The sequence below is a fragment of the Myripristis murdjan genome, chromosome 13 (assembly GCF_902150065.1).
Source record: "Myripristis murdjan chromosome 13, fMyrMur1.1, whole genome shotgun sequence".
NCBI classification, from domain to species: domain Eukaryota; kingdom Metazoa; phylum Chordata; class Actinopteri; order Holocentriformes; family Holocentridae; genus Myripristis; species Myripristis murdjan.
In genome coordinates, this window is record NC_043992.1 from 14,867,912 (window position 1) to 14,874,088 (window position 6,177).

Below are 6,177 nucleotides of genomic sequence, written 5' to 3' on the forward strand. Positions count from 1 at the left end.
ATGCTGAGCAGCAGGCCATCTGTCAGCAGATTAATCCTGGCTGTGCTTAGAGATATTACCGGCTGGCTTATCGCCGTGGCAACAAGCCTTCAATCCCAGTCCAGCACAGCCACCATGTGACCCTGCTGAGGAAGGTGGGTGGGGGTTGGAAAAACACACACACTCACACACACACACACACACACACACACACACCAAAATACATACAGGTCCAGAATTCTGATGCATGCAGGCACTTATATGTACATGTTGCACAAGTTGGATATGCATACGTATAATTTCTTTGGGTGAGGGAAAATCAGTGCGTGCACACACACACACACACACACACACACACAAACACACACACACATACGCGTATACACATACTCCTCCTCTCATCAGTGCTGTGGTCTAAAGGTTTTAATCCCGCTGAAAGGTTTCAGTGTCACCTACTGAGTTCAGAAATGGCATTACACCAACCAGCTGGGCTGCATGGAGCTCTCACTGAATATTGGTTTTGGTCATCTATATGTGGGCCTATCAATATGTATTGCAGGCACCTTTACCAAGTTTCCCTCCATACAATACAGTGTTTGTATTTGATTAATCCCATCACTCCTGCTCACGTGTGCACTCACATCCACCCACCCAGGTTAGCTATACACACATGTGCGTCTTATCACACAGGAAATTACACACGCCTGCACTGATGTGTACGTGCACACACTAACATGTCATAAATCAACAGCACAAGGCCAGTCCAGGCATGTTGTAACATTCAAGGTTTTATTCAGTCTTTACATACAGTACACCAGTCAGAAATATACAGTGGACCTTCAAGAAAGGTCCGTCAGGTACAAAACAAAATCTGCAGTCCAAACCGACAGATTTTCAGGTGGAATTACAAAGCATGTAAGTGTGAGTGTTTTAACGATCCTGCTTTAAGTGTATGTTTTTACATCCGTACAGATGTCGGAGATAAAGTGTGTTGTAGAAGCTATGCTGAAGAATGACAAGTTTCTAGAGCTCAGATTGATTGATCACCACCATGGTCACCACAATAATACCTCCTCCCCCACCCACTATGCTCTATAAAGGTGCAATCAGGCTTTGACTGACTACACAGACTACTGAAGGGATGCCATGTGCTTCATGCTCTCACATCAACAGCCACACAAGAGGCGGTGGCAGTGTTGGCTGAGGAGAGATGCACAGGGCTATTTGGTCAAATCAGGATTGTGTTTTAAATTCCATTCTGCCTGGACCTGCCACTCTGCGTAATTAGATGACCTAATCACTAATGATATCATGAGAGATTAGTGAGAGGTTGAGAGGTCCTTCATTGAACCCTGAAATGGTTATAATCTAGCTCAAAGGACAGCAGCACCAGTACCAGACAGGACTGGGGGTGGGGGGGCATTCAGTTCAGTTCACACAGAGAAATGAAAATTGCAGTTGAACATCTGGGAGAAGGATGCTTAACATAAACATTTCTCATTCGGTTAAATACAGTGAGAAGCCTTCCATCTGAGAATGTTTCCTAATTTTTCAATTCAAATGCAATGCAAAATATATCAACTACTTGACTGGATAGCAATGTGATTAACCTTGGGTCATTTAATGAGTGATTTCATCACTCTGTCACCAGAGTTGTTTGGCTAACTTGACTTACAGAATGAATTTACTAAGTAATGTGCCATGTCAAGTTTTACAACAATTTATTTATTTATTTATTTATTTCATAATTATGGCTTTTAAGTTGGGAAGTTAGAAGCCCTTGAACATTTCAAGTCAGCTATATATGACAAAGTCTTCACCCAGCATGTTTTAGAGCTACCAGCCCTCTGGATTGGCTACATAATATGGTTACTAAATTAATCTAAGACTCTATTGATGGCTGTATACACAACATTATTGTAGTTTTTTGGGGTCATCTTTATGTTAATAAATGTAACCACTCATTTAAATGTTGCTTTCCTGAGGAGTGAGTTTGTTTGCTACTGTTTTTTTTTTTTAGCATGAGGGAAGTGTGGTATTTGAAAATGATATTTGTCGCTGACAGTTTATCCACTATGGACAGGATAAATGGGCTTTTCCATTTGTTCTATGTATACTAGCTTACAGCTTTGCTGCTGACCATGAAACCTGATCATTAAAGCCTGTTTTTGAGGCGGCCTTCTTTGCTACATGATTAGTTTGTTAGGCACTAGTATGCTGGAGAGAAGGGAATGTCTCTGAAATCACTTGACTAATCCAAAGCTTATTTGTGGCCATTGGTTATATATATTAGCTTCTTCATTAGCCATGTTTTTAATCTTAATTTTTTGGTAACAAGTCTGCAGCACCAAAAGGCTAGTAGAAGATTTTATGGGGTTGGCTTACAGTACAAATTTTGATGCTATATGGAAAGTATGCATACCTGTGTTAATGCTGTTCCTATAAAAGCATTTGTTGCATGTTACCATAGAAATACTCATCATTATTATTATATTATGATTACTAATACTGTTATTTTCATAGAAAGCTTTGTTGTAAAAGATCAGCATTGTTTTCTTTCCTGAGTTGGTTGTCAGTGTACCGTGTCCCTTCTTGTTACAGCACCTTCAGTATATTGCCATTGTGCCTTAATAGGGCTGTATTGAGGATTTAATCATGTCTTAATTGACATGTTAAGAGGTTTTAACTTATGAGATAATTAGACACTGTGCTGGGGAAGTAAACCTGGAATGTTCTGATGTCAGGTGGACAGATTTCAACCTCCAGCCTGTATTACTGTTCTCCTGTGTACCCTACACACTCAGTTTTGTAGGCTTGTACACTTAACTCATTGGCTTACAAATTGAAAATATCTGCTGCAGTACAATATATAGGTCTCTATAAAGTATACATTTCTTTAGGTATAAAGTTTGGAGGAAAAGTTAGACTAATAAATAGAAATAGGTAGCTGAAAATGTCACTGAGTTGGTGTTGTCTGCTTGGCTCTGTACTGTACCGTCTGAAGAGTTGGGTGTTACAGATACTTGGCATCAAGACATAGCTTATCTCCAAAGTTTTGGACTAAAAGACATCTTTCTTTAAAGTTTCAGTTGAAGAAAATGTAGAAACATGCTTATTCTAGCCATTACACATGCAGTTAGAAAACAAAGTCTTTGAAAATTACTGTAATTTTGCATATCACTTTGGCAAGGGAGGAAATATAATGCATTTTCTGCTAGTCTTATATTTCAACACTCTACCCTTGGTTTTTCACAATGAAAACTTTTTTTTGTTCCTTCACATAGAAAATTTTTTTTCTTTTTTTTTTTTTGTTTGATATGTCACTGTACAAAAAGCAACAGACAACAAAATGAATCCACACATCAGAAAGATAAACAAATGAGAAAAAAAAGGTTCCATAATTCATTTCACATTGACAAATAGAAAAGTAGACCGTGGGGAGTAGTGGACTGTTAGAAAAACTGGAGCCAGTTCTCACTTTAGGAAGCAACACACCCACTGGCAATGTAAGTGTAGCTCAGAGCAGTTTAGTTGTAAGGAGCTGTGAATCAGTAATTGATGCTTGATAAATGCAAACCATAGAAAATCAAGACAGGTTCATGACCCTTTACATCCTGGTAATGTGTGTGTTCTTGAATCTGTTTGTGTCTACAGCCTAAATTAGACCAGAGGTAACGAGAAAATCCACTCTTTCTTTGATTCTTGTATGAACATACATATGTAGGAATTTAGCATGTATGAATCTATCTTTAGATAAGATAAGATATCTGCAGCAATGACTGTTCTATTTGGTGAAGAGATTTAGTGCTGTACACCTCTACCTCAGGTCAGAGTTTAAGCCCTCACTAGAAGCACAACTTAGGGGTGGCAAAGTCTTAACTGCTATTATTAGGCCTCACAGCATGCCTGTCAGCATATCTGTCCTACTTTGTACATACTGTGGACTCCACCAACACCAGAGAGCCTCGGAGGGGTCTAAATCTGGGGATAATCACCTGTAGGAATCACAGAGCTTATAACAGTAGGCGTGAATGGAGTCAGTGAGAGAGTTGAGGGGATTTGGTGTGCCAACTGTTAACTGAAACCTTGCCAGGACTGACCCCCTGAAACACCCTGAAACACTTCAAACACAACCCTGCATGCCTGGGTCCAGTTTGAGGTTTGGTGTTGAACATGAATGCTAGAAGTCCTTAAAAAACATGAAACCTAACTAAAACATGGTTTTAGTGTCAGTCCCTCATAATCAAAGAGCAACAGCTTCTCTCAAAACGTTTCTTTGTCTTGGAAACAAAATAATAGACAGCTGCATTTTGGTGTAATATATCTGCCACTTGCTTGATGTCTTAAATGCACTGTAAATGTAAATATACACCATTTTAGCATGGGTGGTCCCTGCAGGAGCTGGACTGTTGCAGTGACAGTGCTATGCTCCATGTGAGCTACAGTAAGGCGTTAGATAAAATACCCTGTAATACTTGAGACATAAATGGTGGGCTTTCTGCTACATTATCTGTAAAAGCACAGTGCTCAGATGTATTTTAATTTAAAATTACTTGTGCTTGGGATTCACAGTTCAGTTCTGTTCTCAGTCGGTGAAAGTGTTGAATGTGGATGTGTTACAGGTCGCATTATAGTCACTGCAACACACTGTTGGGTTAACACACCTTTCAAGAATGGGCTTGCCAGATTGATTATAGGACAGTGAAGGGAGAACATGTATGCAGAGACACACTCTCACACACTCACACACATAGAGCAGCTTGACATTTAGCCTCAGCTATACTTGGATCAGGTGTAAGAAGCATTGAGGAACTATTCCTGAGTCGGCTGATAATAATCAAGACACTATCACAGTACCTGAACACCCTCATATCAATGTTTGTGGGCCAGAAACAATGAAGATGTACTGAAGTGATAATAGCTAGGCTCTACACAAACTGCCCTGTGTGTGCATGTGTGTGTGTGTGTCATGAGCAGGAGGATGGTGTGCTGGTCCAGCAAACTTCTGCTGAGCTGGAACCAGTTTATTGGTTTCTAGGGAAGACGGGGAATGTGTGTGTGTGTGTGTGTGTGTGTGTTGGTTAAGTGCTCTAATTTACTTTTGAAGGACACCACACACCACAAATCCAATCTTCCCCTACATCTGATCTCATAGGCTTGTAGTATGACAGTTTCTTCAGTTAAATTATGTGTGTGTGGGTGGTTGTGTGTGTGTGTGTGTGTGTGTGTGTGTGTGTGTGTGTGTTGCTCCGGGTCTGACACACTTTTTTTTTCTTCAGCTTGAGCTCCATCAGTCTGCCACTCTCCCACCTGTCTGCAAGAATCAAGGTGCAACATTAAGCTCTCCGTCATCGTCGTCTTTTTCTATTTCTTTCTTGTCATTCTTTTTCTTTTCTCTTACAAGGCATGCATGCTGATCGCCAGTCAGGAGAGAAATGCAAAATTAAAACCACTGAGATTCAAAAACACTACTGTCTTCAGAGAGTAACCGCTCATCAGATAACAGCTTGATCATTCAGGAAACACCATCTTGTGTAAACATGCCTTTTTCAAACGGCTCAGAGGCCTTTTAAATTGCCTGGGGTTGTGCAATTGATAATAAAGTAAACCAAGATTGTTAATAGCTACGTTTTTCTCACTTAACATGTTGAGGTTTTGGGTAACAGCTGCAGCGTGTTGCACTTGAGAACAGTTACTGGAGAAAGCTTCCTATCTCCTTGAAATGTCCTGTCTCCTTGAAAACAAAGTGTTCCTAAATGCTAGCAAAAATCAGTTGCACAACCTCAGCAAGTTCAGAAAACAAAACCCATAAACTTTTCTATCCCCGCCCCATACAGTTCATTCACTTCCATCAGTGAGAAATTAGTTAAAATCTTAAAAAATTATAATAATAATAAAAATGAAAACAAAAAGACAGACAATTTATACATCTAAAAAAAAACAGTAACACCAATCCCCGACCAACCCATTCAGCAAAGATAAATAAATCTATTTGGATATATTCTAAGTGGTTAAATAATATTATCATGATACATAATCTATGTAATTTTCAAATAAAAATTCAATATCCCAAGGATGGCACCATCTCTTTCTCAAAAAAAAAGGAAAAAAAGAAAAAATCATAACTCATGGTGATAAAGTTTATAAAACTTGTTTAAAGTGGTAGTAAAGTGACCTGTTCCCGTCTCCAACAGGCTT